Here is a 26,884-nt window from a genome sequence, read left to right as displayed (position 1 = left end):
TTGTTAATTTAGGGTGACTATGTAATGCATTTCCAAAGCAGGGCCCTTCTGAGAGAGGGACAGGAGGATTCGATACCAGGTAAGTAAGCTTAAGCCAGGATACCCTACTGTCACCTTAGTAAAAATGTGAATTTGTGGTTTGCAGGCCAAATTTACTGAATCAAGACAGTGTTTTGCTTAAATATGTGGAAAGAATTTGATGATTTTCAGGGAACTTTTGGAAAAGGGAGAACGTTTGAAGAAAAGAAGTTATTTGAAAGAGAATTTCAAAATTATAACAAGTATCCAGGGGATATAAGGAAATCCCAAATAGTAGAAAATGTTTAACAATTTTTTGTGCTATAATGTCCAATAACACATTAAGTTATTACCATTACTAACCAGTATATGGTTCTCTTTGCTGTATCTAAATATCAATTAAAATGCTTATTCTAACAATAATTCTTTAACATTTAATGATAAATTTTAGAGAAGTGGTATTTGAAGATACAAAAGGGATGGGGTTGAGTCCAAAATGAGAAAAAGTGGCACAGAAAAAAAGAGTTTTATGGGAAAAGATGCAGAGTAGAAACTAAGAATGCAGAGGAAACAGGCCATTGATATATTCCATGCTCCAGCGAAACACTAGTATCATCAATACTGGGGGACAGATTGAATTCTTTATAGTACATGGATTCGGGGGACATCATTAAAGGTCCATTCAAAGGGTGCCTGGGTGGCTCAGCCATTTAAGTGTTGCCTTCTTCGGCTCAGGTCTTGATCCTGGGGATCCTCTCCCTCCACCGCTCTCTCGTGTGCTCCCTCTCTAAAATAAATAAATGAAATCTTCAATAAATAAATAAGTAAATAAATAAATAAATATCCTTTTAAGCCCTAAGGACCTTTGGAAAGATCACTTGAGTCACAATGATAATCTGATGAACATACTCATGCAAAATATTTTACTGTGTATTTAGGGAAATTTCTTCATGGTCGATTCCCAGGTATTTAGTTTCTCCTTGACATACAGAAGTATGTTGAGACTCCAAAAGGCTATGCTTATTGGGTTTGCAGGGAGGATACATATGAGAGGGAGGATATGCAGGGTTTGCAGCAAAGACACAAGTTATAAGTTCCACTCCCCCTTGTTGGCTTTAGGAGGTCGGCTAAATTTGTTATTTTAGGAAGGGAAATCTGTTAATGGTGAGAGAGATAATTGGAGTAACAGAGGGCAGGAAAACTAGCTAGTCCTTATAGAAACATAAGAGTGTAGAAATAATTCACTGGGAGAGTTGTAGGCAGGATTGACAGTAGAAATGAAAGTGCTCTCAGGTCCAGATTGATATAAGCATTTCTACAAATTTAAATATAATTGTAGCACATCAAAATTAATTGAATGTGGATTAAAGGACATGGAAGCAAAAAATTAATTTTTGACATTTAAATGAACATTCCCCATAATAAGCCTTTAGGCAAAATATCTGATGTCTGTGCCTCAGTATCCTTATTAATAATATACCAATTTTGTACTTATAAACTATTTGTAATAGTCCCTGCCTTATAGTTCTTGTTAGTTACATACTCATAGCATCACTTTTATACACACACACACACACACACACACACACGCATATATATATATATATATATATATATATATTTTTTTTTTTTTTTAATATAGTGCCAGGCTAAATAAATACTGACTGTGGATGTTATGGTTGTTGTTGTTATCATTGCAAAATAATGCTTTCTTTTGTACACAGTAGGAGGTCAGAAGGGTGAATACTAATAATTAACTTTTGTCAAGTTAAAAGTTATGACCTCCATCTGGTCATTTGGAAATAAGTAAATGCCTTTGGTCATAAAGAAGCTTGGGTAAATATGAACAGATGAAAACACATGTGTCTGAATTCCTAAAACAGCTTGGAGACATAGGGCTTCTGATAATGTAGCAGCAACAACAGCAGCAGCATTTCCTGAAAGAAGAGGACTGTATTGTGCCTGGTAGGCTAAATTGCTCTGTGGAGAGCAAGGTATTTCCAGTAAGTAAACCCAAAATGTATATCTCTCCTCATTCTTCATTCCTCTGTCTCATTATGGCTGTTTTGTTTTTGTTTTGTTCTTTTTCTCCTACACACACACACACACACACACACACCTTATACCTACAGCAAAATTTCCACCACATCAAAAAACTGCAATTAATCCCAAGGCAGCACTCTCAAGCTGTATGACTATAAGCAATCTGTAGGCATTCTTGCCATTCAGAAGGGTCATTTAGAATTCTAAAATGCAATAATGTTAAGCAGTAGCTGTTCTGCATTACTCCTATGAGTCAAGGCTTACCATTACAAGGTAATTATAATAAAATCTCACACTGCCTTCAATCATTGTTTGCCATGTACCATGGAAATAATAAATAGCATCGGGTGTTTACAAATACCATTCTTTCTAAAATGACTCATTGGGTCAATGTTTTTAGACCACAAAAACGACCATAAAAAATAACTCTTTTAACTGCGGTCCAAATATGAATGACTTATGACAGCAGTCGCTGATGGCATTGACACTGTCCGTGCAACCCATGATAATTACTTTTGTACCCATGTATGTATATGATTTTGTATTTACGTGACTTGAATACAAAAAGACCCCCCACATTCTTCAGCTACAGTGGGAAATGAGGAATATAGAAGACACAAATTTGTTGGTTCAATCTTTTGAAATAATTCATTCAGATTTTATTGACCCCAGATATTATCTAATTTTCTCTCCATACCTCCAACTTGGGTTTTCCTTTGGAATTTTCAATGAGACTGCATTATTAAAATGTGGCTTTAAGTTTCTTATCCTACAGGGTGAGGCAATGAATGGCATTAGTATAACAGATTAAGCGAGGCATGCCTTGTAAAAGCAAATTGCTAACCTTTCATGTATACATCTGCACTCTGTGTGCTACAATGCTCCCTAGATATTAAAAAACAGTGAATCAAACCAGGCCGTGCCTTGCAAGAGAAAAGATCAATGGTTTTAGCAGGTTCCCATAGACAGCCAAAGAACCTCACTCAATGAATTTTTATTTGAAGCTCTTAAATATCAATAAGAAATGTATCCAAAGGTGAAAGCATATCAACCAACAAAAACTTTAAACAATACTGACATCTAGGAGTCTCCTTTATATCCTACATAGAATTATATCCTGCATGTTATGATAGGATTGCAAAGAAAATGTAAATGTTTAAGAATTTATTGTTAAAACAAATGATGCTAATATCTTTCTTGGTTGTTACACAGAGTACCTCACCAGCACCACAAACACCACTGCCCCTCACCCCAAAAAGAAACTTTCTAAAAGCAATGATTAAAAATTTTTCAAACATTTTTTAGGTAGCAAATAATAGATATATTGTACGTTATAATTTTTAAAAGGAACTTGGAAATCTTTTTTAATTCAACCTTCTGGATTGTATCATTTTATTTGAAAATACTCATTTCATGATACCACATTCTTCTGAGAACAGACAATCTTAAGTTTTCTAATTCTTTATTGCAAAAGTGGAAACTTCTATAAGGCTGTTGGATCCCAGTCTTTAAATATTAAATATTTTACTTTCCTATTTCAGATGTTAATGATTGCTTCCATAGAATGAATATAATGTTTTTATTAACAGCTTGAAATTATGTGATTGTTTCAAAGGCTATTACATCATATCACAATTTTTATATCTCTATAAAATCTTTTAATAGTCAATTCAACCACCATTATGATGAAACATACTGTATTTGCTACATTAAATCAACCTCTAAAAGACTTAGGGGGTCATTTTCCCCTCTTGAATGCTTCTACCTAGTATTTATTACTATTACCAGTGCATATGGAAGAAGGTCTCAATCCCTTAGGGTTTAATTCCATGAGAGAAAAAGGGAACACCTGACTGTGTATACATTATCACTGAGTTATATTTCTTGAGTAGCTGCAGAGAATAAACTAGAAAGGATCAGCAGGCAGAGCTGGAAAAATCTGGCCAGGATTTGGCCAGGAACACACAGGAATACCTCACGCTCTACACGGGTTAAAGTTTAACCAAGTGTTATAACGGGAAGTAAAGAACTGCATTCTAAAATGAACTTTATCCATTTGTCTGTTGAAGGGTATCTCGCCTCTTTCCACAATTTGGCGACTGTGGACATTGCTGCTATGAACATTGGGGTACAGAGGCCCTTCTTTTCACTACATCTGTATCTTTGGGATATTTACCCAGTAGTGCAATTGCTGGTCATAGGGTGGGGAATGGGTGAGCCTGGTGGTGGGTATTATGGAGGGCACGTATTGCATGGAGCATTGGGTGTGGTGCATAAACAGTGAATCTTGGAACACTGAAAAAAATAAAATTAAATTAAGATGTTAAAATAAATAAATAAAATGAGCTTTGACAGGAGGAGCTGTGTGACTTTGAAAAGATTATTTAATTTCTCTGGGCATTTCCCCCTGACTTAAAAAGTTTTGGATGTTGGGTGACATGACAAGTAAAGTGCTTTGATGTATTTTATTATAGCCCCCAATCTGAAAAATGTTTCCCAAGAAACATACCTTAAAAAACAAAGTTTCCATTTAAATATTTCTTCTTTCCTTGTCTCTCAGTCTTTTGTGATAAAACAATGTTGTGAAACAATAATCAGCATGCTTTCCACTCCACAACATTGTTCTTCCTCTCCTATTTTCACTAAAAGACTCCTTACACCCCTGGAAAGTTAATCATTTACTATAGTCACAGGGGGACATTTTGATGACAGAGAAATCTGATAGACTGGGTCAAAGTATAACATTTGAAAGAATACTTGCAGAACATTTAAAAAAATTTATTTACACATTTACATGTATATGCATTTACGTATGTATGCATGTATTTTGCATCGCAGAAGAAATACAAACACAAAAAACAACTCTGTGTTTCTAAAGCAAAAAAAAGCAGGACAGTTGGATGTTGAGGGACTTCTGTCTAACCACATCCCTTAATTGCTACAGAACCCTATATACATTTGTGGCAATCCAAGCATGTGGAGACTTTGGTTGAATTTGACCCTCTGGTACCTGAGAGCAGAGGAGCCAGGCAGAGGTTTCCATATTGCTTAGACAGAGGAGCCGTAAAGGAATCCTAGCTACATGGTTGCCAAGGGCTGCAGGATGGGTTAACCTTCCAGGGTGATAGAATAAATCTGCGCATCCTAGGAATACTGATGTTCTTGACACTGACCAGACCCTCTCAGTTCCACACCTTCCATGACAGGAAACTACTGTGGAAGTTCCTGGGGTTGAGAGCCCAGCTCAGGGAGAAAAGAGTGTGAGGGAAAACATCTCCATGTTCTGCATATAATTTGCCTGATCCCATGTCTGGTACATAGCAGGTCCTCATTAAATAGTTAATCATTATTGGTTAGCAAGATTTATTATTAATATTACTCAGAAACTAAATACTGAATGTATGTATTGCTATTTACATATCTTAGTTGATTTCATTTTATTAAAAATAAAGCCTCATTGGAGGAAAACACTATATTTACCCACAAATACATATTTTACTCATTTTTTCAGGTACTTGATACTGGCTACAAAAAATCAAATATAAAATATAGGTGCTATAGAAATACATTTCTAGGTATTTCTTCTATGAATTATGTAGAAATACAACTCTATAGATTACAGACTTGAAAACACTAAAATAATTTGCTAAGCATGAAATGCTAAAGTGCACAGCAATAATGGTGAGAATGACACCATAAATTAATTTTATGAATTGAATCACTTATTCTTTGGAAAAAAAAAAAAACAACTCTTAGAGATTGTAATGATTGCCAAGTGAAAACAGAATGGAGGTTGAAATAAACTGATTATATTTTAGAATGTTTTTTTCCTTTGCTCAACACAGCAATAGCTCTTTCAGATACTGTTACAAAAAATGGCTGACGACAACATGAAAAGACGAGCCAGAAAATAGATTTGGGAAACATGGGTCTTTTGCCCTTTCTCAAAATACAGACATAACTGACACGTCAAGAGTGAGGCTGACAGTGATGGTATAGGATCTGACAGCTCCAGCACGCTGGCTCATCAGCCTGCTGCCGCCAAGCCCAATATGGCAGGATTCCACCATATAAACATGTCTGTTATCTGGAAGTTAGAAGAACTGCTTTCTGCCTTCATGTGATTGGAATTTATTATTATTAAACTGAAGTATTAGTTACCACTTAATCTCCAACTTCAAGGCCGTATACAAACCCTCACTTTCCCAATTGGGAAGAATGTGCTTACAATATCATCTCCCTTGGAATGCACTCAGTCAGAATATAAAAGACCATGGGCAAGGGGGACGGTATTTCAGTAGCACTTCTGAGATCTGTCACTTTTCCTCATGTGTTTGAAAATCAAGTTTTAGATTCTAATTTTCTGGCTCACTCAGATGATTTGCTCTGGTGATGTCAGCACTTTGTGGCACTTGATGCCAAGTGTTGTTTATGCCTTTCTGTCCTCCAGGGACTCGTAAATCCATCTTGTATCCACCAGCTGTCAGAGGAGAAGAAAAGCGCTGGTCACTGATCTCGTCATGATCAACATCGGTCTCAGCACCTTGGCTTCTAGCTTGGCCTGGAAGGAAATGAATTGGTAATACAAATGTGAATCCAGGATTTCCTTTCTGTCTTTACCATCAGTGGATCTTCTTTTCTCCTGACATTCTTTACATCATATTAGACAGGTGTTGCACAAAGTTGAAAACATATCTCTATTAAAGAGTTTTGTGTGTTTGTGTTAAATAGGGCTATTGAAAATTTTATTACAGTTTTCTAGGTCCCTTCAGGTGGCTTTTTTCTCCCTTTGAATTCTTTCATTTTCCTTAACAGACTGAATATAAAGGGAGAAGGCCCTGCACAAAGTGATATGAATGGCAGTAAGACTGAGCGTTCTCTGTTCAAATGGCCCCATTAAATCCGCCATTGCCCCCTTGATGGGCCGTGATGGTTCATTTCTCTCAGCAAAGCATACTACCAGTGTTGATGTCATGTTCAATAATCTTGGGCTACTGCTCCAGGAGGAAAAAAAACAAAACAAAACAAACAAAAAAAAAACGTATATATCTTTTCCAAACAGTGAATGTTGAGCTTCAAACCTTCAAATTATTTTCAGTTTTTTCGTTCTCAGAATGAGTAGACACAGATACTCATTTTCTCTTTCTTAACGTTTTTTATTGATATACTTGGCTGTTCATTTTACTTTAGATAAGAAATTCTGTTCTGAAAGCTGTAGAGATAAGATTTCTCTGTTTACTCACAGCCCAGGTGCACAAATAAGCATTCTTCCAGGAGGGCCCCTTATCTTTAATACCAATTCAAGAAATAAATTGTTTAAAAGAAAGCCCTTCAACATAGTCATCACTTCAACTTAGTTTGAAGCCAGTGGCCAATCTTACCACCTGAACAATTTGTTGACCTTAGAAATTCATTGTTGTGAAACTCACTCTTTTCAACTTTACTTTGTCTTGATGTCATAAAGCTTTATATTTTAGCTTTATGACAAAAATCCCTAATATTTTAAGATTATGTTTATCCATAACCTGCTAGGAGAAGTAGCTTAATAAAATGGACTTCCCATGACTTTGAACTCAAATTGACCTGAGCTCCAACACTACTGCTAACACCTCATAGCTTTGTGCTTTTTGGCAAGATATTTAAATTCTGTATCCCTTTGTTCATTCATCTTAAAAAAGAGAGTAATACTAACTTAACCTTGCAGGGTTTTGTAAGAAGCAAAGGCATTATTTTATTTATAAAGTATTTGGAATAGGTCCTTGTATATAAACAAGGCCCAACATGTATTAACTCTACCTTTTATTCATGCAAATTGTCCAGCACTTTCACTTAGAAGGAAGCCCTGCTCCTTAGGGGGGAAAAAAAAAAAGTTATGCAAGTAAAATGAACATCTACGGCATCCTTTAAGGAAAAGAAATGCAGAGATTTGGTTTTGTGGAGAAAGGTGAAGTAGACATAAATTGGAAGGAAATATTAGGACATATTAATTTTTTTTTCTTTATTATAGATTTTATCAGGTCTCTTTGGGCTAGCTGACAGTACTATCTCCTTCATCTCTTTTGTCTGTACTACATTTGAGAGCCTACCTTTAACCCCAACTCCCAGATGAGCCAGAGTTGATGTGACTATTTTTCTGCCCTAGAAATGGCCCTGCCAGATTCCTTTCTTAATCCGTTAATCCAGTATCATCACTCAGTAAGATCTATGATCAATTCTGACATTTACTCACTGCTCAATGACATAGCTTAGAACTAGTTTTCTTCTCAAAGTACAATCAGTGGTTTCAGTGGTGTCTAGTTAAGAAAACGTCTTCCTTAAATTTTCTCCTATTCCTTCCAATACTTCCTATAACAAATCAAGGCTACTCTCCCAGGGTCCATGCTGGTTTACCAACACAGTAACTGCTCTTTGGTATACAGCAAAATTATAAATTGGTTTTCATGCCTATGTTCTTATCTACCTTTCATCTCTAGTTGTACTAGCTCCAATCCTGGGGATCAAAGAGACGATTATCTCAAGAGTATTATATATTTTCTAATTCTTGTCGTATTGGTAGTTTTCACGAGGCATTGCTCCACATTCCCTGGTGGAGTTTAGGGTGAAAAGGATCATTTGAAGACACTGTTTCTCCAAGGAATATTCTTAAAAGAGTGAACAAGTTTGACCTCACAGTAGTGTAAATAAGAACTCTGTTCTAGTCGTTTCTGGCTGGCCTCCATCTGGTGTCTTTGGAACCTCTCTTTGAGTTTTTTCTCTAATGGGATGCTATCCTAACCTTGCAGTGATGATCGTTTGAGGAGCAGAATTCTCTCCAAAGTGATATGAAAAGCAATCTGAATGCAGAGTTTCCTTGCTTTTTTTCACATCTGAATCAAAAAAGGTTAAAGATTCTCCCTCAGCAGGAACCTTAGCGACTCCTCAGTATTCATATTTGTGGCTGAAAGTTCCCGGATCTACCGTTTTGAGTCAGAAAAAAACAACCCACAGTGTAGCCCTCCAAAGCACTTAATATCTGGCATATTTTTCCTGGGTTCCTCATTGATGCTTTCTTATTGACCTTTCTTATTTCCTCCAATTTAGAATCAGTTAATCTATTACTCCAGGGAGGTATGAATTTCCATATTCTGGTTGATTTATATGGATTTCCTGTAAACCGAAGACTGCAGGATGAAATCAATCACCATGATGCCTACAGCAGGGGCTCAGCATAAGATGTGCGAAACACCTGACGTTTTCCATTCTTATTAGGAGTCAGATGAGAGTATGCTATTTTCATGATGCTTCCTGTGCTGTAAAGTTTATTTGGAGATCCTCACACTGGTAAGACAATAGATACAGGACAGTTTGTAGCTGATATTTTATGATGGTGATAAAGGAATATCTGAAGGCTTTATCTGGCCCTTTTAAGAACTATTGAGTTTACAAGTCTTCTCTGGGTAGGGACATGAATTAGTATCCCAGAATCTAAGAAATTCCGAGTTACATGTTGTGAGAAGAATGTTTAATTTCATTTTTTATTTGGGTTATTTTTCTTACAGGTCTTTTGAATGTGGGAAATACTATGTATATATTCAGTTACCAAAAATAATATAAGCAACCATGGCCAAGATAAGACTCTTTTTAGAAAGCATAAAACATTACTTTGACGGCAACTCCTGATGTTAAAAGTTTATGAACAACTTGCTCGATGACAAAGAGAGCAAAGAGAAAAGAAATCCTAGGAAAGGTTTCTTCTTTGTAGAGGTTTCTACTTTGTAGTGGAACTTTCAGGTTTTTAGTGTCCAGATTCCCATTTGTCATGAAAATTTAAAATTAAACCTCTTCAATGTGCACATTTTAATTTAATGTGAGGGAATGTAATTTATTATTTGGCACAGATTTATTGTTGTAAAAAGCTCCCACTGATGTCATGGTGAATTCTGTGCATGAAATGAAGGCAAACAAATGATTCATTTTTCATGAATATTAACAATCACTGTTACATTCTCCTCACACAGCAGTATAAGGTTCTTTACCAAAATACTCAGCTGTTCTTAGCTTATATTTCTTTCACTAAATCCATACGGTAGAGAAAAGTTTTATGAGAAGTAATGGCATTACCACAGAATAGTAGTACAAGGTAGAAAGTTGCCAAGTTATTTTAATTGCAAGAGACCCAGGAATTCCCGTGGCCAAGTGATGGTAAAATGACCGGATAACCATGTAGATAGAGTTACCTTGTAACCTATGATGTATTTTAATTATTTTAATAGATAGATTGCTCTCAAGTCTCTATTGTTGTGATAGTATGAAAGAACTCTTGTTTTCACATATAACTGTATCATAGAAATAGGACTCACTCTTTATGAATTAACTCTTCCTTCACCCAGCAAATACTTAATGAGTGGTTATTATGTGCCAGAAACTGTGCTGGGCATTTGAGGTACAGCAATAAACCAGATTGACAATGTCACCAATATGTCACAGAGCTTATATTCTAGTGGAAAACACTAGTAATAAACCGACACAAATGGAATAACTATAGAGTTTAAATATTAAGAGTGCTATAAATTCCACATATGAGAGACTGACTTATTTATTATTTCTGTTTTTGTAATAAAAAATCTAGTTGAATGCTAAACCTAAAATAAGATGCAATATAATATAATAAGGACTTTAAAAAAACAGTAATTAATGTTCTTGATTTTGTTTCATTTAACACATATACACCCATTTTAGTCTACTTTGTTTTTCTCTGTGGCTGTCTCAGGTCAGCATTCTGATAAGAGATGCTGAGTGAATTTATCTCCACTGAGCTATGTAACTTGTGAAACACATGCTTGTTTTTGTGTCCTAGGGCCATCCTAACAAATTGCCACAAACTAGGTGGCTTATTACAACTAAAATGTATTCTGTCACGTTTCTGGATGCCAGAAGCCAAAACCAGAGAGAATCAGTTCCATGCCTCTCTTCTAGCTTCTGGTGACTGTGGGCAACCCTTGATGTTTTCTGGCTTATGGATGCATCATTCTAATTCCCACCTCCACGTGTCTTCATTTGCCCTTTCCCTCTGTGTCTCTATATCTCAAACCTCTCTTTACTTTCTCTTCTAAAAACAACATTCATTGGGCTTATGGATCCATCTTAATTCAAGATAATGTCATCTTGAGATCCTTACTTTACACATGCAAAGGTTAAATTTGGTCAAATTCTGAGTGGACATATTTTGGGGTGGACACCACTTGATCCACACTTGTAAATTAGCATTTTACTCATTCTCGAGCTTGGAAACAAGTATCATTAGGTTAATAAATCACTTTTCCCTTTCCCATTTTAAAATCTAAACTTGTAGCCATGGGATGATGAGCAAGTTACTTGTCCTCTCTGAGTCATGTACGCTTCATAAAAAGTTGTGGACAGATCCAAGAGGCAAAAAGTAGGTAAGGATGTAGTTGAATTCAACAGCACCATGAATCAGCTGGACCTACTTGACATTTATAGGATACTCCATCCAATAACAGCAGAATACACATTCTTCTCAAGGCCATACAGACCATTCATCAAGGCAGACCACATCCTGGGCCACACAACACATCCGAACAAATAGAAAATAATAGAAATCATGCAAACTGTTCTCAGACCATAATAAAACTAGAAATCAATAAAAGAGTGATAGTTGGAGAAATTCCAAAATACCTGTATATTAAAAACTTACTTCTACATTACATGGGATCAAAAAAGTTTCAAAAGAAATTTTAAAATATTTTTAACTAAATGAAAAGGAAAGTACAATTTAAACTCTGTAGGATCAAGGATTAGAGGAAATATATAGTATTGAATGTATATATTAAAAGAGAAGAATGATGTAGAATCAATAACCTAAGCATCCACTTTGGGAAACCAGAAAAAGGAAAACAAATTTAGTCCAAAGTAAAGTAAAGAAAATTAAAAAAAAAAAAATAGGCAAGGAATCAATAAAATTTCAAACAGAAAATTAATAGAAAAGGAAAAATTATGTGAAAACTACCTTTGGTAAGCCAGATTTCAGTGTCTTTTTAAAAATAAAACTAGAAAACATGGAAGAAACTCGCAAATAAAAACAGGCATCTAATGTTGAAAATTACAGGGAATGTTGATAGTCTCATACGTTTTTAAAGGTGAACTCAAATAGCATTTCAGTACAAAAATATTGTCCGGAATATAGTAGCTGTCTATTAAGATATTCACTAGTTCTCCCCCACCCCAAGATATTTATTTATTTATTTATTTGACAGAGAGAGAGAGAGAGAGAGAGAGATCACAAGCAGACAGAGAGTGGAGTGAGGGGGTGGGGTAGCATGCTCCCTGCTGAGCAGAGAGCTGGATGCAGGGCTCAATCCCAGGACCCTGAGATCCCAGGACCCTGAGATCATGACCTGAGCCGAAGGCAGAGGCTTAACTCACTGAGCCACCCAGGCGCCCCAAGATATTCACTGGTTTTAACTGTGTGATTCACTATTTGTAAGCATGCTTTATAAACAATAAGTGAATATTTTCATTATGATCTTCGGGTTATAAATAGCTGCTGTCTTAGGCATATGGTCTTATACAAACTTACATATTTTCATGAAACAAATGTACCAAATTTTAAGAAGTAGGCAGGAAGAACTATGTCTAGAAGAGCAATCATTTTAGATAATCACAATTCACTAACAGCTACATTCATCAATTTTTTAGTCTTGGAACACTTGTAGATATATTTACTAGTACGAACAAAACTATTGCATTTAGGCTTAATATACTGATAACAGACATGAAAAACTTGATTTTAAAACAATCAGAATATCAAATACAAACAGGAAAAGAGAGAGAGAGAAAGACAGATTATATGACATGTTTTCATATAAATAAAAATTAGTGACAATATAGTCTGCAGTGGAGTAAGGTGGTAGCAGTCAGGCAGACTTATAAAGAAGTAAGTTGTAAATATTTGGTTAATTCTTCACTAAGTTAACTTACTCTTATCCAATAGGAGTTAAATAAGAGTCCAACTAGGACTCAGTTTACTTGTTCTGTTCTCATTTTCTGTTCAAGTCATCCACAGCATTTCTGTTAAACTCTGGTACATCCATTTGAAATACAGTTATGGTATTTTTTAAGAAAGCAATTGAAAACTGATCCTTTTCATTTTGGAAATAGATTAAAGAGTGAGGAAAGCTGATAGGTGAACCAGATTACTGAGTATATTCACTTTTCTATTTTAATCATACTCAGGCAATATGAATAAAAATTTCTATCTGCACAACATGAAAACTATAAATTCAAATATATTCCATTGAGTAAACCAGAAAAAAATGTTACAAAATAAAATGGAATTAAGGTATAAGTATTCATTATGAGAAAACAAAAAATGAAAATGGTACAGTACTTGAAAACAATGCAGAGTAACAACCATTTGTAGACCAGCTTTGTAAATGTTGCCCAATATGTGTTTCAGTAATATTTACCAGTATCTCTACATTACCATCTAATGGTACAAATATCTCATGAGCTGTTGCATGGAAAAGATTCTGAGATGGTGATTAAGAGAGCAGGGGTTTTATTAGGGAGTGCTCTTGGCCCTGACTCCTTTAGAAATAAATGAAGTGAATTAGACAAAGGAGACGGGGTAAACCAGTCTCAATGGAAGTGGTCACCAAACCACCTGGATCTGGGATAACCCTTCATACTTGTGCTGACTTGTATGGAGAGAGCTGTATCTTCACAGCCCTCAAGGGTCACCAGAGATGTGGCTGCCCCAGAAGACAGGCAGGACTTTGGGCAACACACCTGACTCAGCTGGCTGAACCACGAAACTGGGCAGATGGGGGAGAACTCATTATGTGTTGGCAGTTCCAGTGGCTTCATCCTGAAAGGGAACCTGGGGGATGTCTGGTCCTTACCTCACTAGGAACTATTTCTTCTATAAATTCGGGGAACAGTTAGCTCAGGGCTCCAGCTCAAGATGAAGAAGACTGGGGAGAAAGACTATAAGCACTGCTGCTGCCTTCAGTATGGCAACCACAAATGTCCCTTTTGCTTTCCTCCTCTACTATCCAATCTATATTCTCTTCAACATCAAGTAGCATTTTTGTTAGTGTCAGGGGCATCATGCATAGCCTAATCCCTGAGAAGTTTAAGCCTATATTCCTCATACATTTATCTAGAGGGGGTTGTAGCCCTTGTCCATTCACTATGAAAACTGATCAAGGTAGTATCAAGAAAACCCATGTATAACATCTGGAAATTAAATATATTCCTTCTTTTTTTTTTTTTTTTGCTTTTTAGAGATTCTTTAAAATTATTTTTTTAAATTTTTTATTTTTTATAAACATATATTTTTAGCCCCAGGGGTACAGGTCTGTGAATCACCAGGTTTACACACTTCACAGCACTCACCAAAGCACATACCCTCCCCAATGTCCATAATCCCACCTCCTTCTCCCAACCCCCCTCCCCCCAGCAACCCTCAGTTTGTTTTGTGAGATTAAGAGTCACTTGTGGTTTGTCTCCCTCCCAATTCCATCTTGTTTCATTGATTCTTCTTCTACCCACTTAAGCCCCCATGTTGCATCACTACTTCCTCATATCAGGAAATATATTCCTTCTTGCCTCTATTACATAACAATGGAACCACTGTAGATTCCTGATGATCAGATTCAATTAACTCTCCCAAAATGATGACTCTCCTTCTTGCCTTCTTTCTTCTCCTGACCCTATGCGTTGGTCATGCACCCTTAGATTACCATCCCATACATATTCATGCTGAGTAGGTCACAGTTCCTTTGAGACATTGTCCATTTTCTTCCTTACAGGGCCCTGCCTGCCTCTAGCTGCATTATTTCCCAACTTAACTCAAGTGGCCAAGAGGGGAATTTGGGACAGATCTTGAGGATGGGGCTCATGTTAACGTGTATGAGGGAGGACTCTCCACTAATTTCAAGCAAGGAGGAGACTGATATCTCCAAACACGGAGTGAGTCATGACTTCAGCTTTGAAGGTTCAGGGGAATTTGGGCACTCAACGTTTACAGGTCAAATTAATCCAGATGCCCCCATCCTATGTGACAAGACAGACTTGTTTCCTCATTTTTGGATTTAGCATAACATAACTGATTAGATTGATAGTAAAACTATCTTTGGAGCTCTGTTACTCCTATGAATAAGTTCTGGAGCTAGCCTCCAGCTTTCTCTGATAATAGCTACAAGAGGTGAAAGCCTTTTATATGTTAAAAAAAAAAAAAATCCCCTAGCTTTCACACTTGTCTTTCAAACGTCAATTAATTACTACTCCGAACTTTTCCATCTCTCTTCCTAAGGCAATAATGCTTAACACCTCACCCAATTAGAGGCACTTTATAGCTACCTTTTGTTCTTTATTTCTCACATACCTAATATATGGAACCAGGGTTATATATATAATTGAACCTTGGGTTCAATTCCTTTGGAAATAAATGAAGCCGACTTAGCAGAGGGAGAAGAGACGTGATGCAGTCTCAATGGACGTGGCTGCCAAACCTTTTGGAGTCACAACCAGACAAGAAGTAGGCAACCCAGCTTCAAAAGCTCATCTCCAGTCTGTTTTCTCGGATAGCTTTCAGCGCCACTTATCTCTGGGTGGGTTCCCCAGGAAGCAGACTCTGGGATGGAAAATCCCATGCAAGGAATGCTCTTGAGATTAACTCCACAGAAAGAGAAGCAAAGAAAGCAGAGTTGGTGAGGGGAAAATTGTTGAGATCTGATACAATCTCAGTAGAGACTTTAGTTGACCATATGTGGAAAACTAAGCTGGGATGGTTTTTCAGAATTGTCCTAAATTTAAAGAAAATGGGTCAGTTCTTTTTCAATCTCTCTCAGGTCAAGATTAGGAACAATACAAGGCATCCTGCATGGGAGCATACCTTTGGGTCACATGGTTGTCATCACTTATGGCAATCCCCAAAAGAGGCTGAAAGCTGAGGTCTATAGATAGGAGGTACAGAATGAATTATTCATTCTTGCAGGAGAATCTGGCTGGTGTTGTCACAGTGTCCATCAAACTGTGGTATGACATTGTTACTCAGTTTTAAGGCAACACAACCTCAGAAAATCCTCAAAGATTTATTAAAAATAAGAAATTCATGGGACACCTAGTGACTCAGTCAGTTAAGTGTCTGCTTGCAGCTCAGGATGTGACCCCGGAGTCCTGGGATCAGAGCCCTGCATTGGGCTTCCTGCTCAGTGAAGAGTCAGCTTCTCACTCTCCTGCTTCCCCTGACTGAGCTCGCACTCTCTCTCTGCCAAATAAATAAAATCTTAAAAAACAAAAAAGAAATTCATGACAAATATTTTCTTTCTGTCCATGTAAAGTCATTTGGTTTCTGGTTGTGGTTAGCCAAAGGAGAACTCAGGTAGGGGTTCAAAAGAGAGCAAAAATAAGTTCTTTCTATTAATTCTCTTAGTTCTCTCCTTTATTTATTTATTTCTTAAGATTTTATTTACTTATTTGACAGAGAGAGAGATCACAAGTAGGCAGAGAGTCAGGCAGACAGGGGGAAGCAGGCTCCCTGCTCAGCAGGGCTCAGGATGCAGGATGCAGGGCTCGATCCCAGGACCCTGAGATTAGGACCTGAGCCAAAGGCAAAGGCTTAACCCACTGAGACAGGTGCCCCTTATTTCCCTCCTTTTAGGGCAAGTCACTGATCTTTGTAAGGCAACCAACTCTAATGATTCTTTCTCTTTCTTGATTGAAGTGACTTTCCTGCCAGACACGCAATCCAAGCAGGGTTGATGTCTGCTCCTACACTGCTAGTTCTTGCCCTAGACTTGTCTTTCTTAATCCCACCCTAGTAATAAGTCCATCTGCAAATAATCTCTTCTCAAGTTATTCTATCTTGAGTGTATCTTTGTTTCTCACTGGGACCCTGATTTACACAAACATCTTTCTTAAAATTATCAGTGGTCTATAAACTCCCTTAGGGCCACATCTGTGCCTGTTTTGTCTTTGTGTCTCTAAGGTGTTCTAAGTGTTCTGTGGGCATGCAGTAATTGAATTAATTTAGCCAGTCTTTTTGAACATATGCATAGGATTTTTATTTATGGCAATACTCATATCATTTGAAGTTCTGATTACTTCCTATTTGTCAAACTTGGAAAGAAAATCTTAAGTGTGGCAACATTTCCTGCATATTTCGGTTGTAAATAAAATATTGAATTCTCACTTATTTGGGCCTTATTAGGGAATGCAGAGACCACTTAACTGGATCATGAGAAGCTAGGGTTACTCAAGATAGTCCATTATTTACATGACCTGATAGTTTGCTTGGTTTCTTGAGGCCTTGTTTCTTCATGTATGTAAAAGCTGAGTGGGATAAGATATCACAGCATTCTTTGTAGCTCTAGTCTTTTTTAGTTCTCTGATGAAGAAAGCTATAAAATGAGCATGTTGCTTTGAATTTTTATTTTAAATGCTTTTTACTTCTGAATCACTGAATTTTTTACAGATAACATTCTAGTTTATTGATTATCATTTCCTATCTTTTAATGGATGGGAAGAAAATGAGAAATAGACAATGTCATTGAGATTTTTGGCAAAGATAACAACGTAAGGTTTATAAATACTGCATTTGTACTTTGGTGAAGTGGCTATTGCTCAAAGTTAATGGTTTTGGCAGCCCTGGATGGCCCAATGTTGATTGACTGACATAAAGGTCAACTGCTTAATTTATGATCTGTCCTTCCAGAATAAAGACGCTGATGGTGACCTGCTGGCAAAAGAAGCTGCCATTGAGACTGTTGATACAATAGTGATGACAGTTTAAAAAGAATCTATTCACCTTCTTTTGATCCCTGCCTCTTGTGATCAATGATACTCAAGCCAGGTCAAGATTAGGAACAGACACTTCTGTGGCTGTAGAACAAATTCAGACCAAGTCACTACTAAGCATTATTAACTTCATCTGCATTCTGAACTAGCCAGATATAGACAATTACTACTCCCTGGACTACAGACAAGTTCAGGATAGCATTTTCTGTTCATTCTAAACCACTCAAATAAGAATCCAATCACACTATAAATTGAAAATCACTTAAAATTTCAAACTCAAAAGATGATTTAATTTTTTTCATATGATAAGGGCATCACAAATCAACCCCTAACCCTACACTGCTTTGGATATTCTCATTGAAACTGGTGATAGTAACATGAAAATTGGTAATTGTAGATCAATAAGTCAAATTCTTTGAATTTCCTGAGAATATGAACACAGAATTTAAATTATAGTTTCTTAGTCTAGACACAAATGCCATTTTGAGCCCAATAATTTGTTGTTTCAGATAGGTTGTCCTGTGCATTTTAGAATATGAAGTAACACCCTTGGCTTCTACCCACTAGATGCTAGTAACAACCTCCCTCAGTTGTGATGACAAAAAAAATGTTATCAAATATCCCCTTGGGGGAAAAATTGCCACAAGTTAGAAACCACTGATACAATTAATAAATGTTTTAAATTTTATTTTGTTACCAAGCAGTGAGTATTGGAATTTCAAAAATGAATAGGATGGTGCACTCTCCTCCCAAGAACCTTATAATCTGTTCAAAAAAAGAAAAAAACGGCGCCTGGGTGGCTCAGTGGCTTAAGGATCTGCCTTTGGCTCAGGTCATGATCCCGGGGTCCTGGGATCGAGTCCCTGCTCAGCAAGGATCCTGTTCCTTCCTCTTTCTGCTCTCCCCACACTCATGCTCTCTCACACTCTCTGTCTCTCTAATGTAAATAATTTTTTTAAAAGACCGATAAATACTACCATTGAGGTATGTAGAAAGCATTTTTTTAACTTCCTAGGCTTTTAGAAATGTTTAATTCAATAAAAATTCAGTAATAATGTGTGTGACAATGAATTTTCTATTAATTGATAAAGCTACTCTTTGTAGTCTTGCCTGAAGGAAAATGTGGAGCCTAGAAATGTCAGGAAGAAGTGAGGGAAATAAGACCAAGATGAAAATAAGATTAGAATGGAAAAAAAATAAAAATTGTGGCCCAAACCTTGACATTCTGGTGCAGAATAAAACAAGAGTTAAATTTAAAGATGGAAATTAGTATTTCTGGGGCTCCTGGCTGGCCCAGCTTGTTAAATATCTGCTTTGGCTCAGGTCATGGTCTCAGGGTGCTGGGATCCAATCCTGAGTCTTCCCTGCTCAGCTGGGAGCCTGCTTCTCCCTCTCTGCCCCTCTCCTTGCTTGTGCTTTTTCTCTCTCTCTCACATTGTCAAATAAATAAATAAAATCCTTTTTTTTTTAAAGATTTTTTAAATTTATCTATTTGACAGGGAGAGAGATCACAAGTACGTAGAGAGACAGGCAGAGAGAGAGGGGGAAGCAGCCTCTCCGCCGAGGAGAGCACCTGATGTGGGGCTTTATTCTAGGACCCTGAGATCACGACCTGAGCTGAAGGCAGAGGCTTCACCCACTGAGCCACCCACGCACCCAATAAAATCTTTAAAAAAAAAAAGAAAATTGATATTTCTGCCAGAATTCCATCATATTTAAATCTATCAAGGGAAATTCCAGATCTTTGAAGTCAGATATTACACCAATTGTAACATGTATTTCTGTAATTTGGATGAAACAACACGTGGCACTAAGATTCTATGACACTAACCTCTCATGGTGGCTCACTCACTTGAGATCACAGGGCAGGTTTGCTATCTTATCTTTCCTGCTGCATGTTCAAACTCCAAATGAAATGTGAAAATACAGTGACATTTCCCTGAAACTCAAATAAATTAGAAGGTGAACTCCAGCAGGGAAACATAACACTGTACCAAGGTTGCTGTCACATACCAACTAGATAGAAAGGGATTTTATATAAAAGTCATGCTTGAAAGGCAATAGACAAAAATGTAGCATAACAAGACCAGGCTTAGTGAACTCTTCAGAATAAAAATCTTTTTTTTTTTTTTAAGATTATTTATTTATTTATTTGACAGACAGAGATCACAAGTAGGCAGAGAGGCAGGCAGAGAGAGAGGAGGAAGCAGGCTCCCTGCTGAGCAGAGAGCCCGATGTGGGACTCGATCCCAGGACCCTGAGATCATGACCTGAGTGGAAGGCAGCGGCCTAACCCACTGAGCCACCCAGGTGTCCCCAGAATAAAAATCTTAAAAGAACATACAATACAATTCTCAGTTGTGAGAGTCAAATTGAATTTGTACTTGTTATCTGGTGAGCAATGTTACTTAATTAAACCATCTGGAGACATGACCAAAAAAACCACAAACATGCAATTTTACAATAGAAATGAATGAAACCCATAACAGGTCTCTAAGGTGAGGAGTCATCAGAATAACTCAACAGCAGTCCTGAGTTTTGAATGGCACTGTGAGAAGTCCAGGAGAGTGGGCATTTATTTTTAGCTTAGAAATTCACATTAGCAGTAGCAACTAAATACTCAGATCAAATACTGCGTATAAATGTTTCCAGAGATGCAGAGATATATACTACATATAAAATTTAATTATTTATCTGGAATGTAAACTATGCAGGTGGTTTTAAAAAGGAATTTCAGGAAAATACAATCTTATCTCTTGCTGGGCAACAAAAATTATTTAAACCCTAAACAAAGATTTTAAATATATTACTAAAATTTATGGTGAAGGGTGGTTGCTTAAATGTGAACCAAGCTGATACAGAGAATCGCTTATTATGCCAACTAAAATTAATGTAGGTCTTAGAACCAGCTAGGAATGAAGACAACAATTGCCCAGGGGACTGTAAGAATATTTTTTTTCCTTTTCTAGAATGAAAGCAGAAGACAACTACATACACTGCACCTGGAAAAACCACCAAATTTGTCTGCTTGTTCAGACTGTTTTACAAATGGAGGCAAATCCTGCCCATCACCAGCTAAGAGCAAGGCGGACACAACATGGACTGCCGAAATAATAAGTGATCAAGGAGTCCTCCTGGGGTGGGGTCATTTTGTTCCCAACCAACAGGGTTTGTAATACTTGCAAAGCTCTCTCCAAGATGATTCAAATATGAATTAGAAGCAAATATGCTCAAGTTGTTCACAACTGAGTGCAGAAGATTAATGCGGAAACAATGAACTAAAATAGACTCAAAATGTAAAAAAATAATAGCTCAAATAAGCTTATTTGAAAAGTGAACAGGAGCAAAAAAGGAGAAGTTGTTGTTTCTTAGCTATGCCAAGCTTGAGAAAATTTTATGTATGTCCATCTTCACAAAGTGAATTAGAGTAGCCCTTACTTATTCACTTCTTATTTTATGTTCTTATAAAACTTTGATAGCACTCTGCAAGTATAGAAGTGATTACATGAGAGCCATTCTGGGAAGAGGTCAGTTTCTATTTTCCCTTTCAGTTATTTGGACCAAACCTGAGGTTTCCTTTGAAGTTGGTGGTATTCTAATCAGCAACTCAGAAATGTAAGGTAAAATCTCCAACGTGTCCAAGACGTTTCTTTTTCTTTCTTTCTTTCTTTTTTTTTGAATCATTCCATTAGAAAGATAACAACTACGAGCATTTTTCAAGTACATTACATCAAAAGGCTTAAAACAATATATATTTTTTAATATGTTCAGTTAGCCAACATATAGTACATCATTAGTTTTTATGTAATGTTCAATGATTCATTAGTTGTGTATAAGACCCAGTGCTCATCACAACATGTGTCCTCCTTAATACAATATTTTTAACCATAAAATGCCACTTACCAATAAAAAATAAATCTATATGCTATGTCTTTCTTCTGTATGTTTCCATGCATTCAACTTACATTTAAATGTTTATGTATGTGTGGGAATGAGTAATCAGTAGACATGTGTTTAATGACATACAGGTTGCAGGTTTTTGGTGATGGAAACAAATTTTTCTGTCTATACTCTCCATTATACTTAATTTAAACCTAAAATGACTACTCAAGTAATACATGTATTCATATTCTTCTTTTTTTTTTAAGATTTTATTTATTTATTGGACAAACAGAGATTACAAGTAGGCAGAGAGGCAGACAGAGAGGAGGAAGCAGGCTCCCCAATGAGCAGAGAGTCCGATGTGGGGCTGCATTCCAGGACCCTGGGATCATGACCTGAACCAAAGGCAGAGGGTTTAACCCACTGAGACACCTCGGTGCCCCAATGTATTTATATTCTAATTTATAACATTTCTCTACCAATATGTTATTTTTATAATGTTTAGCTTCTACATATGAATTACATTTTTTTCAAAACAGGTTCTTAGAAAAATTAAGCTGACCATTTAACTGAACTAAATCAGTAGCTATTCAAATAATTTATCTGGATTTTTTGAATGGTGAAAGCATTGATTACTCAAACTATTATTATAGCTCCTAGAAGGGACTTTTAAAAGTTCTGCCTAGGAAATACATAATATGAACTTCATCAGTTTGATTAATAAAATTTCAGAAAATCACTTCATATTTTTTATACACACAAAGCTCAAAATACATATTTTTTTTATCATTTAAAGCAGTCTAACATGTCAAGATGGCCTTAGAGAATCAAATCAAGAAAAGAATATTAGAAGTTTATGGGAGCCTCAAGGGAAAATAAAAAGTGAGCATAATGGCAGATTTTAATAAATGATTAAGTTATTGGTATATAAAATTACACTGAGTTTCATATTCTGCCTCTCCACATGTGAGTACAGTGTATTTTGTATAATTATAAGTTATCCACACCATGTTTAAAAAGTACAATAAGAATTCTAAAATATTTTGCCATATAATGGCCTTTCCAATCATGATCACTAACAAACAGATGAGATTGGTATTAAACTTACCCCAGTAAGACCAAGTTTCCTAAGAGGATTATAAAAGGATTGACATTCTTGTTAAAAGATTGTACTTTTTTTTTCCATTTCATTTACTAAAGTGAAGTCTTTTTAACATGCTTGATTGTGGCAGTTCAGCTAAATAGATTGTCCATTGAACAGTTACAAAATGAAATATTCGCAAAGCTGATCGGGTCTTTAGACCAAACCCATTTGTAAAAATCAATTCTGGCACGGGGAAATATGTATGTTATATTTTATCACCATGAAAAACTGCTGTTGGAAAATAGTAATCATGTATCCAGGGAACAATTTATAAAAACCACATCTTAAACAATGGTGTCATTACAACAATCATCCATAAACAAAAGAAACATAAATGATAGTCATTTTAAATACACTGAAAGTGGAATTATATGGTAGAATAACATTGTATTCATGTTTATTTTAATTCATTTTATGGTATTCAAAAAATAGATACAACTTAGCAGGTGCTGAATAATAAGCAGAGAAAATGAACGTTTCTATTAGATGCACCTGGGTATTCACAGCTTAGAAAACAATAACCCAAAGAAATTCAATCACTACAGATTGTATGCAGTGAGATTCCACTACTCTTCTTCGGAATATTTCACTACTTCACGTTCTGCCATCTCTTTTCGAGTTAAATAGGATGCCATTTTTAGTCTTTATAATGTGATCTATCATGTGAATATGCATTAAGAGTATTTTAAAGGTGTCACCTGGTAGAATAATTCTCGAGCTCTCTATTAAATATATAAACGGACATTGCAAAGAAAATTATGCCTTTCATGAGGGCTGATGCCAAAATGCTCTACAGACACAAGTTATTTCCTGGGCCTAACAAAATAAGGTTTTCTAGAAATTTTGGCCTAACAAAAACCCTAGAAGTTTAGGTATAGTTCTCAGATTTTTCCACATGAAAGTAAACGTCCAAATAACTTCCCATTTTCCCACAGACAGCATGGAATTCACTTAGGATTTGAACTGAGGGATAAAGTGGAAATATCATTCTTAATCATGATGTTGTATGCTACAAATACCTGCTATCAGACATTTGCAGACATCCTCCTCTTAAAAGTAATATGATTATGAAGCATCTTGCTGACATTCCCCAAGTATTAGAGGATAAACATAGGTTCACTCTTTAAAAAAAACAAAAACGGGGCACCTGGGTGGCTAAGTGGTAAAGCCCCTGCCTTCAGCTCAGGTCATGATCCCAGGGTCCTGGGATCGAGCCCCACATCGGTCTCTCTCTCTGCTCGGGAGAGAGACTGCTTCCCTTCCTCTCTCTGCCTGCCTCTCTGCCTACTTGTGATCTCCATTTGTCAAATAAATAAATAAAATCTTAAAAAAAATAAATAAAATAAAAAAATAAAATAACAAAAACAAAATTATATTTTTGAGAAAGCAAGAGAGAGGAAGAGCAAAACTGGAAGTTAGAGGAAGGGAGAGGCGAGAAAGAGACTCCCTACTGAGCCGGGAGCTCTATGCAGGGCTCAATTCCAGGACCTGGAGATGGTGACCTGAGCCAAAGGAAGACACATAACTGACTGAGCCACACAGATGCTTTGGGTTCATTCTGTTTTTATGATTGTTGATTTTCTCTTCTGGACAGAAAGAGTTGTGAGGATCTCAGAGATATCTGAGGATGCTGAAACGACCAAAGAAGACTGTTTTGGTGATATAACTACTTTTATCTAACACTGAATGAAGTAGGCAGTCTCCACCTTCAAGAGAACTGAATGATGGGGAGGTGAGGAGAGAAGGCAGGTTGTTTTATAGGATTAAAGAATAGGAAAGAAGGAAGAGAAAAATAGAAATATCTGATGGTATTTTATTTTATTTTACATATCTGGCCTTATTTGAAGTACACTGGGATAGGAGGATCACCCATGTTACTTGGTGACCACGGATGGGTTACCTAGACAGTATGACTTCTCAGTCGCTAGACCATTTATAAGAACATGAAATCTAAGAGTTAAATTGCATTTTGCTGAGATAGTTTCCCAGGATCAGTGGTGTTCAGCCTACCACATCAAAGTTAAAATGAGATCAATTGACACTTCAAACAAACTTTATTTAACATGTCATGAAGGAGCAGTTTCCTGCTCAAAGAATGGCCTGCTTTAAGAAGTGTTAAATAAAGTTTGTATCACCCAGATTGTCTTCTTTAGTCATTTTAACAAGGGCTAATTTTTTTTTTTCTTGGCAGAAAGTTTCAGTTGACTATGGGAGAGAGAAGAATAAAAAGAGAAGGAAGAGCAAACAAGGAAGAAGGACCCCCACCCATGCTAAATCACAGAATCTGAAACCGGTCTAGTATGGCTCTTCCTGTGTTGGGTATATGCACTGAAGTTCTAAACTTCCTTATGGGTTAGGTTTGAGCTGAATGGGGAGTTGTTCCCTGATTTAAAAGAGACCTAGAGGGCGCCTGGGTGGCTCAGTGGGTTAAGCCGCTGCCTTCGGCTCAGGTCATGATCTCAGGGTCCTGGGATCGAGTCCCGCATCGGGCTCTCTGCTCAGCGGGGAGCCTGCTTCCCCCTCCCTCTCTCTCTGCCTGCCTCTCCATCTACTTGTGATTTTTCTCTGTCAAATAAATAAACAAAATCTTTAAAAAATAAATAAATAAAAGAGACCTAGAAAGTATTAAAGAAGTCTCTTCAAGATAGCTCCAAGTTCATACCCCACTCCATTCAGATGCCTGAAATATAGGAAAATAAATTACTCAAGCTATCCGCATCTGGTTATCCATGTAAATGCAGAGGAGTTCACGAAGAATCTATTCATTCTATTTCTGATAAGTAGTTTTAAATAAAATTGTCCTCAGTTCAGAGGAGAGACAAAAATATTATTCACCTGAGTTTCAAATAGTTATTCTAGAGAGACATGAACCAAAGAAAGGAATGTGGCACCCAAAAGATACACGGGGAATACAATGAATGAACAGAGACAGGGGACACATGTAGAAAACAAATGCGTGCTGTGCTAAGTCAAGTAGAGCATGGGGTCTATGAAAACAAGAGGTTAGTGATGAGATAATCAGTAAGAAGGTGAGGTCATAGGAGATCTAGTAGCAGTTAGAAAACAAAGTGAGGAGAACCATACTATTGCAGTAATAACGGGTACTTTAAAAACAGGAAGGGGGGATTTCTAACAACAGAGTATCTGGCTGGAAATTATTACATTAGAGTGAAGAAAGGAAAGACAAAGCAGGGAAATAGGTTGTGGGTAAATGCTACATTTTGAGAATAGAACCATATGGAAAATTGGAGCCTCCCTGATGCAGAAAGCAGAACAAATAGAATAGGGGAAAAATTAAAGATAAATACTTTCTGAAATGAGAAAATAGCTAAATTTACACATTGACAAGGTTCACTTTGTTCCCAGAAAAGTTAATAGAGAACATTCAAAACCAAAACATATCCTGTTGAAATTATTAAATTATGGGGATAAAAAAAAAAAGTCATGCCAAAGGCATTTGGGCAAAAGAAACAACTCACCTATAAAGAAAAAAATAAAAAATAAAAATCAGGAGTGCCTCAGACTTCCTTAAGACAATCGTGGATTGGAGTCAAGTCTATGATGTTTCTAAGGAAAAGCAGAGGGAACTTAGTTCCTAGTCAAGTCACCATTGATGTGTAAAAAAGCCAAAGAGACGTGCTTAGATTGTCTGGGATTTTGGAGACATATTACCTCCTAGGGAATCTGTGTATAATTTGTAGAACTAAGATACCAGTCAAAATAATGAAATTTGGATCTGGCAACTATTGTAAGTAAAGAAAATAGAAATGCATAACTGGGATAATCTTACCAGTTAAAAGGGAAACTCTGCTTTTGGTCTTCTTCTTCTTTCTTTCTTTTTTTTTTTTTTTAAATAAACTAGCAGTCTGTTATATACAAGTCACATGTTTCAAGTAGAGCAACTAAAAAAAAAAAACGTAAATGAACAGGCAAGGATACATAGCAAGTTCAAACATAAATCAGGTGATAATATAATGATGAAAAAGTGATATTCAA

The 26,884-nt window shown here is 36.5% G+C and overlaps 1 long non-coding RNA gene across 2 annotated transcripts; it reads left to right on the top strand.

Moving 5' to 3' along the window:
* The first annotated feature begins 1,850 nt into the window (after positions 1–1,850).
* On the top strand, positions 1,851–25,487 carry LOC132010254 (uncharacterized). Of its 2 annotated transcripts, XR_009402204.1 has the most exons (6): positions 1,851–2,021; positions 6,512–6,640; positions 20,832–21,001; positions 21,414–21,482; positions 24,483–24,620; positions 25,080–25,487. It is a non-coding gene; the product is annotated as an uncharacterized LOC132010254 (long non-coding RNA). The 2 variants fall into 2 exon arrangements; XR_009402203.1 differs by having other exon boundaries at positions 20,832–21,482.
* The last annotated feature ends 1,397 nt before the right edge of the window (positions 25,488–26,884 follow it).

Source organism: Mustela nigripes, chromosome 2, assembly GCF_022355385.1.
Source record: "Mustela nigripes isolate SB6536 chromosome 2, MUSNIG.SB6536, whole genome shotgun sequence".
NCBI classification, from domain to species: Eukaryota; Metazoa; Chordata; class Mammalia; order Carnivora; family Mustelidae; genus Mustela; species Mustela nigripes.
The sequence above is the reverse complement of the archived record's forward strand: the minus strand, read 5'-3'. Positions and strand labels throughout refer to the sequence as shown.